The following is a 12,386-nucleotide window of genomic DNA, read 5'->3' as shown; positions in this document are numbered from 1 at the left end:
AGTGAAATAATTTTCCTAGAAGTAGCATAAAACTATAGGTGAACTTAGAGATGATCTAAGAGTAGGCTGACATTTATTTTAGAATTATGTAGATGGAGAAACCAGAAACCAACAAAAATTGTGCCATATTCAATATCACCTAGCCAGTAGAGGTAGAACTACAAACTGGACAGAACAGGACAGAGTCAGTTACAGAGTTCTTTCCAGAGTTCCAAGGTGTACCTATAGTGAATAGTAGGTCTTTGGGAAAAATCATTTTGAAGAAAAGGTTACATTTTCCCAAGAAAACACTCTTAGAAGAATCAAAGTAGTTACTTAATAAATGAACTACTGCAAAGAACAAAAAACTCAGGCAAAACTTTACTGAGGGGTAATGGCAGGTGGAAACATTTCATTTCTTTTTCTGTGTGTGTGTGTGTGTGTGTGTGTGTGTGTGTATGTGTATTGCCTGTGTGTAAGAGTGTAGTTCCTACACATGGCTGCTCATATTCTCTATTTTAATATGTCTGTGAAAGATGAGGCTATTGTTCCCATCCTGTTAGATTTTATCTTGGCTGAATGAGGTATGGAAATATTGGCATTTAGGAATTAAGACTTTTAAATAGTGCCCTTAAGAAATAAATTCCACGTTCCTCATGGCCAGAGGATTATTGCTAACTGCTGTGAGAAGGTGTACACTCCTGAGGTCAAAGGGACAAGATATTGGAATATGTGGGTAAGTTTTCTATAATCTAGACCTAAAATATTTATTCACAGTGAACAACAATAAATACTTTGACTAAAATAATTAATATTTATTGAATATATGCAAAATATATGGCTTTGGGAGATGCAAGACACAGTTTCTGTCTTTAAAGATATGACATGTGTATGTAATTGATTGTATTTGAAAACACCAAGAGCAATGGGATAAATTATTTTAGAATTGTGTTTCCCAAATCTTAGTTTTTATAATAATCACTTTGGTACTCGTTAATAATGCATATTCCTAGAATCTCTTTCAGATCATCCAGTTCAATAGTGCTGAGATGGGACCCAGGGACATGAATTTTAAATTAGTATAAAATGGAATTTTTCAAACATACATAAAAGTAAGCTATGTGGCTACTTTCCAACTCCAATAAAAATAAATGTTCCTTCACTTTCAACTCCACCACTCTCCCCCCCCCCCCACCAACCATAATTCTGAAGCAAATTCCAGACATCATATCATTTCACCTGAAAGTATTTCAAGATATATAATGATGCTTAAATAACACAGACATAATCATATCTTAATATCAGTGAGGGTCTTGTTTCTTTAATGGTCTCATAAATGACTTATGAATTTGGGTCAGTTAAAATCAGGATCCAAAAATATCTGCACTTTTGGTTGACATGACTTTAAGTTTCTTTTAATAAACACTTGACCCTTGAACAGCATGGTTTGAACTGTGCAGGTCCAACTATATACAGGTTTTTAAAAATAAATATATTGGAGAATGTTTTGTGACGCTTTAAAAATTCACAGGCAAACCATGTAACCTAGAACTATTGAAAAAAATAAGAGAAAGTTGGGTATGTCATAAATGTATATGATATATGTAGATACTAATCTAGTTTGTCATTTACTACCATAAAATAGACACACATCTATTATAAAAAAGTTAAAAGTTATCAAAACTTATGCCCAAAACACAGACCATACATGGAGTCATTCACAGTCATTTTAGTCATTGTAAACAAATGAAAAAATGCAGAATGAAGCCACAGCTAGAGTATATACTGTGTAGTACTGTAATAATTTTGTAGCCCTCTCCTGTTGCTGTTGTGATGAACACAGTGTTTCCAGGGTATGCTTAAAATGCCTTGTGACATTAATCATCTCTGCATGAGTAATTCTCTCTAGTAAATGGTGTATGTAGTAAAAAGGGACCTCTTGGGCTTCTTGTATCTTTTCATGGTTAGTGCAATGTCACAAACCTTGAGTAACACCAGAGTACTCGTTGGAAGTACCCTTAGTGGTTCTGAAAGTGCTCCAAAGGAGCAAAGGAAAGTCTTGATGTTACCAGAAACATTTGAATTGCTTAATATGTAACATAGGTTGAGGTCTGCAGCTGCTGTTGCCCACCATTTCAAGATAAATGAATCCAGCATAAGGAACACTGTAAAAATAGAAAATTTATGAAGCTGTCACAATGGCTATGCCAGCAGGTAGGAAAGCCTTGCACTTTTTGCAAAATGCCTTTTAATCCCATATTGAAAATGCAGCTTTCCTGTGAGTGCAGGATTGCTATAAGCAAAGCACACATACAGACTCAAACATGATTAGAAAGAAAAACAAAGTCATTGTATGACAACTTAAAGCAAAAGGAAGGTAAAGGATCTAAAGCTGTAAAATTTTATGCCAGCAAAGGCCAATTTGATAATTTTAGAAAGAGGTTTGGCTTTAAAAAATATGTCAAGATAAAGGAAAAGCAACTTGTGCCCACCAAAAGGCAGCAGATGAGTTCTCAGATGCCATTAAGAAAATCACAGAGGAGAAAGAATATTTGACTGACCAGGTTTTTTATGCAGATGAACATTCCCTCTTCTGCCAAAAAAAGAAAAAACAGCCACAAGGGCCATTTATCTGTAAGGAAGTGAAGAAGAGAAGCCAGCAACAGGATCTGAGGCAGGAGGGAATAGACCAACTCTACCGTCTGTGTAAATGTAGCCTGGTATATGGCCAGGATTGCCCTTATCTATAAAGCTGCTAACCTGTGAGCCTTAAAGGCAAAAGACAAACACCAGCTGTTAGGCTTTTGGTTGAACAAAAGGCCTGGACAATGAGAATCCTTTCTCTGGACTGGTTCCATTGATGCTTTGTCCGTGAAGTCAAAAATTACCTTGCCAGTAAGTGACTGCCTTTAAAGTTATTTTGATATTGGGCAGTGCTCCTGGACATCAAGAACCCTAGGAGCTCAACACTAAAAGGTCAAATTGTCCGCTTGCCACCAGAGTAAGCTGGAGGAATCACCAGGAGACGACTTGATGAAGATGAGCCTCAGGACTAGTGCCAGGCAATGAGGAAGAAGACGCAGAAGAGGACTTCCGGAAAACAAAGTGGCATCAGCCAGTCTGGAAGAAGGGTTACAGTTATTCAAGAGTGCTTTTGAGTTCTTTTATGACATGAACCCTTCCTTGATACAGACACTTGAAACAAAAGCAAACAATTGGTACCATATAGAAACATTTTTAGATAAGTTAAAAAGCAATAAAGTCAAACAGAAATTATGACGTGTTTCCGTCAAGTAACACTGAGTCTGCCTGTCTCTGCTACCTCCCTTTCTACCTCCTCCACCTCTGCTATTCCTGTGACCGCAAGATCAACCCTCCTCTGTCTCCTCAGCCTATCAAGGTGCAGACAATGAGGATGAAGACCTTTGTGATGATCCGCTTCCACTTAATGAATAGTAAAGAAAGAACCATCATGCCATGCAGTTAATAAATGTATCTGTTGTGTGTGAGTGTGTAAAAATCTAAAAACTGTACAGCAAAAACTGTATGAGATGTTTTTGTGTCATCATCACCATCATCATGGTTTTATTGCCTATGTTTTCTTCTAGGAGTTTTTTGACTTCAAGCCTTAAATTTAAGTCTTTAATCTATTTTGAGTTTATTCTTGTATATGGTGTAAGAAGATGATCTACTTTATTATTATTTTTTGCACGTATCTGTCCAATTTTCCCAACATCACATATTGAATAGACTGTCTTTACCCCATTATAAGTTCTCACCTCCTTTGTCAAATATTAATTGACCATAAACAAATGGGTTTATTTCTGGGCTCTCTATTCTGTTCCACTGACCTATATGACTGTTTTCATGCCAGTATGATGCTGTTTTGATTACAATGGCCTTGTAGTATAGTTTGATATCAGGTAGTGGGATTCCTCCAACTTTGTTCCTCCTTCTGAAGATTGCAGTGGCTATTGTGATTCATATAAAATTTTGCAGTATTTGTTCTAGTTCTGTGAAATATGCCATTAGTATTTTGATAGGAATTGTATTGTATCTATTGATTGCTTTGGGTAGTATGGACATTTTAATGATGATAATTCTTCCAATCCATGAACTCAGTCTATGCTTCCACATATTTGTATCTCCTTCCATTTCTCTCTTCAATGTCTTGTAATTTCTAAGAACAGGTATTTTACATCCTTGGTTAAATTATTCCTAGGTATTTTTAATGAATTTTTAAATGGGATTGTTTTCTTAGTTTCCTTTCCTGACTGTTTATTACTAAAGTGTAAACATACAAATGATTTATGAATGTTTACTTTGTATTCTGCCACTTTAAAGAATATATTTATCAATTCCAGTAGTTTTTTGGTGGAATCTTTAGAATTATCTATATACAGTATCATGTCATCTATAAACAATAATACTTCTTCCTTTCCAATTTGGATAATTTTTATTTTTCTTCTTGTCTGATTGCTATGGCTAGGACTTCTAGAACCATGTTGAATAAGAGTGGTGAAAGTGGACATCTCTATCTTATTCCTGGACTTACAGAAAATACTTTCAGTTTTTCACCATTGAGTATGATGTTGACTGTGAGTTTTTGTCATATATGGTCTTTATTATGTTGAAGTATTTTCTCTCTATTCCCAGTTTCCTGAGAGTTTTTTTTGTTTGTTTGTTTTTTATCATAAATGGGTGTTGGATTTTATGAAATGCTTTTTTCTACACCTATTGATATGATCATGTGATATTTATCCTTCATTTTGTTTATGTGGTGTATTACATTTATTAATTTGCAGACATTGCACCAATCTTGTATCTCCAAAATAAATCTCACTCAAAAAATGGTGGTACATGATCTTTTTAATGTATTGCTGGATCCAGTTTGCTAATATTTTGTTCAGGATTTTAGCATCTATGTTCATCAGGGATATTAGCCTATAGTTTCTTTCTTTGTAGTGACATTTAATCTATGTATTAAACATGCATAAGTAGATGTTGACAATGGAAATACAAGAAGCTAAGATAAAGAAGTAAATGAGCATGAAGCATCTTTTAAAAACTTTATAAAGTAGGACTAGCAGGGTGAATTCTCCACACCCGTTCTGGATGCCACCGTCTCCCTTTTACTCTGGAATTTTGCCTAATCAGTTTCCTTTTTAAATAATTTTCTCCACTCTTGTTTCCAAAGGCTTTCCGACATATTGAAAAACAACTTTACCATAATTCTTCTATTCTATCTATGTGTCCTTTTCTGTTTTTTTTTTAGGCTTACCAGCGTTTCAATGTTCCTAAGCATGCTCCTTCATCAAACAGTGGTTGGGTTTCTACATTGTACCACTGCTCTAGTTCTGGAACATGTACAGATTTGGTCCCTAACTTTAGGGAGCCCATAATCTTACTGAGGAGTGACACACCTGACCTGTCAATAAGTCTTTAAAATATATTGATCTAGGATACAAAGAGAACATATAAAACTGATTTTTTTTTTTTAAAAAAGAAGAGGTGAGAAGTGAGCTGGAATTCTTAAAGAATGAGTAGAAGGTAACCATGTCAAAATGAATAATGGGTATGAAAATGATAAGTATGATATGGTAGAAAACCTATAATCAAGTCATAGGCTCAGTTATAAAGCATGACCCATTCAGATAGAAACTGCAAAAGATTCACTATGATCATTAAAGTCACCATAACTTTCTTGCTGAGCTCTTTAAAATAACTTTGAAACTGCATCTCATCCCTCACATTCTTATTTTACAATAAATCTTGATTTTACTTTTTATTTTGTATTCTCCTTTATCATTTATGTTTAATTTCATACTTCTATATTTGCTAGGGCCTTCTGACTGCATTTCCTGCATCCAATATTTCTTCTGCTCCAAACCAACCTATTTATTTATGGCCAGAGTAATCTTCCTAAGTGACCACATCTATATCATCACTCCCCTACTTGGAAATCTTCAGTGGGTGATGACTGGCTTTTTAAGGCATCTGAACTAAGACTGTCATTCAAAGAAGTCACAGTCTGACTCTTGCTTCCGTGTACAGATTTATCTCCTACAACTCCAGAATTTCCCTACAGTTTCTTAAAAGATGATTTATGCCTTCCTACATGCTCATCTTGCCTAATAACTTTCCCTCTGCCTGGGATGCCTGCCCATCTTGTGGCTATATTTCAACATATACTTCTGTATATTTAATGCATAGGATGATAGCTTATATGTGGATATCAAAAGAGCTGAGATCTCATGGTAAGCTGATTTACCAGCATTTTCCAAATTTCCTTTGATCAAAACCTATTAATGTTTTGCAGAATTTTGTACATGCTGCCAACTTTGGAAGACATTGCAATAATTAAATTTGCTGTAAACCTTGTAAAACTGCTTTCCCGGGTAGTATTGAAATAGTTCTGTCTGAAGATTTATTTGGGCACAAAATATTTTAAAAATTACCTAAATTTTAAGTGGAGCTGATATACAATTTCCCTTTTAAATGAAACTGAGTTTTAAATACAGGAAAAGAAAATATGCACTAGAGTAAAACACGCAAAAGTCTTTTATTTTATTTTTTTCTTATACTAAAGCTAAATACGTCTACTGGCTCTTGCTTCAGTAAGGGCTTTTCTTGATTGTGGTGGTGATTGTAATGATGGTGGTGGGGATTTGACCGATGGTATTTTTCACCTGAATGATATGAACAGTTTCCTTAATTTTATTTTCAGTGTGGATTCTGACAAAATATCTGGCCTTTCTGTTGAACATGCAACAATATGGTTTTTTGGTACACTTAGAAATGAATCCAAAATCACATGAAATTAATTCTGTTACTCATTAATACAGAATGTTTTTCTCTACTTGCCCTTCTCAAATTTACAATTATTCAGGATCCTTCAGTTTAATAAGTGATTTCTAAAGCCTTTGTAAGTCTTGTATCTAAATAACAGTATTATGTAATAATATTTTATTACAAGGATTATATTATTCATAGATTTATCATTATTATAAAGAAATAAGTCAATACTTAAGTTTAAAGAATAAAGTAAAACAATCTGACATTTTTAGCTCTAAATTAATTGCATTAGACATTTAATAAATGACATTTGAGCCCTGGCCAGTTTGGCTCAGCGGTTAGAACATCGGCCTGCGGTCCAGAGAGACCCGGGTTCGGTTCCTGCTAAGGGCATGTACCTCGGTTGCAGCTTGTCCCCAGCCCTGGTTGGTCGTGCAGGTGGTGGCCACTCAATGTGTCCCTTTCACGTCGATGTTACTCTCTCTCTCTTCCTCTCTCTCCCTCCCACTCTATCTGAACAAAAAAATGGAAAAATGTCCTCGGGTAAGGATAAAAATAAATAAATAAATAAAATAAAATAAATGACATTTGAACAAAAAAAATTAAGATATTTTTTATTTATTATTTATAGAGAAAGATAGCTTATCAGTGATAAAATTGATTTTTTAGTATTCTGAAACAAGAGGAAAATGAATTTTTAGTTTTTATAACCCAATTTAATGTATGATTTAAGTTTTGGGGAAAAACTCAATTATTTTAGCTATTACCTTAAACTTTATATTATTTCTTATAAATACTGAACATTAATACTAAAGCATTTTAAATGTGTATTCAAATGATAATAACTTGGATAAAGACAACACATGTAGCGTACATGTGAGTAGCAAGTAATTTATTGTGAGACGACCTACAAGTCATAATTCCTCTCTCAAGATTGTTAGATGAAAATGTGTAAACTGGAACGAATAAAACACACATTCTTACAAGCAGCAAAAGTCTCTTCTGCCCCAGAGATATTCTGGCTCATCTCAACTTAGGAAAAAAAAAAAAAAGAATGAGCTGAATCCCCATACAATTAACCCATAAAAAAAAAAAAAAAAATAACCCAATAATAAAAAACAAATCCACTTTCAAATCCTCCACATATGAAGCTTAATCCTCCTACTCTTTGTTTGCTTCACAATAGGATTTCTTTTCACTCAGGAGGAGCTGTGCACTTGTCAAGCCTGGATTTGAACTCCAACTAATTCACTCTCAAAATGCTGTTGTGGGGCCCCCCATCTCTACCTGCTTAGGATGAAATAACAAATCAGAATTATGTTCGTCATCTTGTCTCCAAGAGGAAAAGACTCCCAAAATTGCTAAGTGAATTAAATCCAATTACCTCTTGCTTTATTCCTACAATTTGATTATGTTTTCTCCAAATACTGTCTAAATTGGCCCAATAATATATCCAGCATAATGTGTTGAAGTTAATAAACCTCTCAATGTGGCAACATACTTTAGAATCTAGTTGATTTGTAAGGTCATCCAGATTGAACAATTATAAATAGGATTATCTGGAATGAATGCTGTCAGAACCATAAATGTTGGTAAAATAAATAATATTTACCCTCTTCTGTGCTTTGCATTCTATAAACCCAGCTTTCTGGCATATATGTAAATATATATTCCCCACCTGGAATCACCCATAACTAATTAGAGCCTCTGTTGGCAAAAATGTACAGAAGAACTAAAGTTGATTTCAACTTCTGGCTCATAATTAAACTCTCCTAAAATATTGCTTTCATGCTGGTTAAGAGGCTTTTTGATCTCAAAGTTTTCTTCCAACTAAAATACAATTTAAAATCTGCATTCTGTCCCTTTCTGTTAGATATGCTAAATGCTTTCCTGTCTTAGGGCATTTGCAAGATTTCTCTGTAATGTTCTTCCATTTGACCTTCAACTTCCTGGTTCTTCTCTTCATTTGTATCTTGGTTCAACACCATCTTTTCTGTGGGATATTTCCTTTACTCTAACTTAGTCAGTTGTCATGGCTCCAAATTCTAATAGCCTGTTGGAACCATCAGTGGTGCTTGGAGTCAACTTGCACTCCCGCCACTGAAAATTGTTTTATAGTCAAGAATTCTGTGAGCTGGTTCTTAAACCATTGGTGGTTTGAATAAGCCATGGTGGATGACCCACAAGCACTACAAATAGAGCTTCTTATGTTATTTTTTCATTTTTCCAGAAGAGTTTTTATACCAGCATACCATTGTTTATTACTCTGTAAAAATTTTTATGAGTTTTTTTGTCCCACACCCCTTCCACTTTCGTTTGCTCCACAAAAGAGAAGAGCAGAGCACTGTTTGTCCTATTGGCCATCTATCCCTGTATCCCTAGAAATTAGACCAGTGTCTGGCACATAGTAATGACTCAATAAATGTTTTTAAGATTTAATGGCTAGCTAAATGAGTGAGTTTCTAGAATTGGCCATGCCACTCTGCCCTACACCAGTATATTCATCCAGCATTGATTAATCCCCCCCCCCAGTTTTATTGAGAAATAAATGGTGTACATCATTGTATACGTTTAAGGCATATAACATGATGGTTTGATTTACATAACTTATGAAATGATTACCACAATAGGTTCCTCCATCATCTCATATAGATGCAATAGAAAAAGAAGAAAAGACAAAACATTTTCTCCTTGTGATGAGAACTATTAGGATTTACTCTCAACAACTTTCCTATATATCATGCAGTAGTATTAACTACAGTCATCCTGTTGTACATTACATCCCTAGCACTTATTTATCATACGGCTGAAAGTTTATACCTGTTGATCACCTTTCTCCAACCACTCTGGTCAGATGTATCCAGGGGGCACTCTCCACAGTGGGCGGAGCGGTGACTCAGCTCCTTTCTTGGGCATTGGCCTACTAGGCTCAAATGCTGCCAAAACTCCTTATTTTGAGGATCAGAATCAGGCAGATATGCACCCCACTGTGTTCCCTAGTAATAGTGTGCCACCCACTTGGTTCTGCAGATGAGCAAAACCACTGGTTGGGATCACTACTTGGGACCTGCAGGTATGAAATTTGTCTTCCAAGATCCCTGTGCTGGTTGTTGTAAGCCCTCCTGCCTTCTGTGTCACAGTCAGATTCCCAGTTGTTGAACCCCAGTGATTTCTCTGCAAACCCTGTGGGTGAGATCAGGGTGGGGCTCCCACAAAGCAACCCACAGTGCTATGAGGGATCAGCTGTAACCCTGGGTTTTTTTTTTTTTCCCATTGCATTAATCAGAGACTCAGGGGAGACCTCTCAGCATGGTGCTGCACTGGCCTGGGGGAGGGGCAATGTGGTCAGCATGTAGCCTGTCCTCTTACCCTTCTATTGTAGTCTGTCTTAGTCTTTGAGGTGCAGGAGAGAGGTGCTTCAGCCTCATTCCCATTTTCTAGTTTCTCTCAGTGGTATTTATTCTGGAGTAGTTGTTAGTTGTTCTTCATATGAGGGGGAATGAAAAGTCAGGCACCACTCAACTTGTGCCCATCTTGGTGACATCTGAAAGTAGCTAGAATAATCACTATAGTGAATAAGATGGGGTCCCTAACCCTAAGTTTATTATAATGATTGAACTAAGGCTGTCATTGAAGCATACTGTTGTATTTTATAAGAATTCTGGAGCCCACATTCATGCTGATGTGGTGTACCCCTCTAAGGATTTGAGTTCTCACTCTGGGGAACTGCAAGTCTTCAAGGGCTTTTAAGCAAGCAAATAATACGATCAGATTTGTGACTAAGGAAAATGAATCTAAGAGCAGTTTAACAGTTGCTACACAAGGAGGAGAGTTGGATGTGCAGTCAGAAGGAAAGCTAAGAGCCCACGAGAGGTGACTGGAGTCTTTATAGCGCCGACAAACAGAGAAAGTGAGATGGGCGCATTCAGCAGATTGTCATTGGCTTACAGCATAGGAACACATCGTCTACATCAGTACTAATCAACTGAAAACAAACTTTACAGAGTTTTTTAAGTTGTCAAGTATAAAAAAAAAATGATACTGCCCAGTGTTGACAAGATGTGAGAAAATGCACACTGTTCAATCTGTTAAATGTTGCCTGCGGGGATATAAAGTGTTTCAATCTTTAGGTGTGTAGCTTTGGATTGTTTTTTTAAGCTTTAAAATGTGATTTTTTTTCCTGTCAGTGATTCCATCTAGCATATATTCAAATGAATTCAGAGATTTATGGATAAGGATGTTTAAAATACTGGAATCAGTCTAAACCTACAGATCCAGTGAAAGGAGAACAGCTAAATTATGATGCATATAAACTATGTTGAAATTGAAATTATGTTTTGGATCTGTATTTTATACAAAATTGAATTCTTCAAAGAAGTGCTTGGATATTTGTTTATATTAAAAATTAAGGAATACACAAATGTGGAACAATGAATAAAAGTATTTAATAACACTTTGGTCTATATATTTTTAGATGAGTTTCTAAACATTTATTACCAAAATCATAAAGTTTTCTATAAAACATAAATATAAAATGGGACTATAGCGCTGGCCAGTTTGGCTCAGTGGTTAGAGTGTTGGCCATTAGACCAGAGTCATAGGTTCAATTCCAGTCAAGGGCATGTACCTCAGCTGTGGTTTGATCCCCTGCCCTGGTTGGGGTCGTGCGGGAGGCAACCAGTAGACGTCTCTCTCTCACATCAATGTTTCTCTCTCTGTCTTCCCCTCCTACTCTATCTGAAGAGAAAATGGAAAAATATCTTCGGGTGAGGAGTTTTAAAAAATGTGACTATATTATACGTATTATTCTAACGTCATATGTTTTCACTTGTATTTTGCCAGTCCATAGAAATTTATATTTTATTGTGTTATTATGTCACTACTCAGAATTTATATCATTGTAACATATTTTTTTTCATCTTAGCCTTATAAGATACCATGATTTCTTCATAATTATACTTTTTTTTTCCCTGTAAAAATATATTTTTCCTAGAGTTAAAAGTTGATTAACTCTCTGATTTGGTCAATTTTGTGCCAGTGCATTTACTAATTCATCTCTGAGCTCTCTACCCTATTTAAGAACAAAGTCTCATGACAAAACATCAGACAAATGAGATAACAGGTCAGTTCTGTGTTCCCCCTTCTTTCTTTAGAGTCGTATCTGGGTCCTCTGTGTTCCTGCTTCAGTCTGTGCAGGTGTCACGCTCGGCCTGCTGCACAGCTGTGGTTCCGGGACTGTTCATCCTTCTCTTGTAGATGTTTGCTTCCTTCTAGCTTGTATTCCTTGTTTCCTCCATCTCATGGTTTCCTATATCTTATTTCCTCCTTTGGGTGGAACCTATTCTCTAGAAGCTTCCCAAGAAAGAATACTCACAGGTAAAATTTGGGGGGCCTTATCTATCAGTAAATGTAAACGTGTTTATTGTGCCCTCACACTTGATTTATTTTTCAACTGAGTTTTAGCTTTTACTGTGGCAGTTGAAAAATCACATGTCATTTTGAGTCCTAATCCGTTTTTTCTGGAGACATTTGGATGTTTCTCTTTATCATTGTTTTCTTATAATAAACATTTATTTAGTGCCTGCTATAGGCCAGACACTGTGTCAAATACT

At 35.7% G+C, this 12,386-nt stretch overlaps 1 protein-coding gene across 1 annotated transcript in view; it reads left to right on the top strand.

Moving 5' to 3' along the window:
* The window catches only part of ZNF804B (zinc finger protein 804B), a 568,493-nt gene that overhangs the window by 452,130 nt on the left and 103,977 nt on the right, over nt 1-12,386 (top strand). The gene's annotated exons all lie outside the window — the stretch shown is intronic.

Source organism: Molossus molossus, unplaced genomic scaffold, assembly GCF_014108415.1.
Source record: "Molossus molossus isolate mMolMol1 unplaced genomic scaffold, mMolMol1.p scaffold_m16_p_7, whole genome shotgun sequence".
In the NCBI taxonomy this organism is placed as follows: Eukaryota; Metazoa; Chordata; class Mammalia; order Chiroptera; family Molossidae; genus Molossus; species Molossus molossus.
The sequence above is the reverse complement of the archived record's forward strand: the minus strand, read 5'-3'. Positions and strand labels throughout refer to the sequence as shown.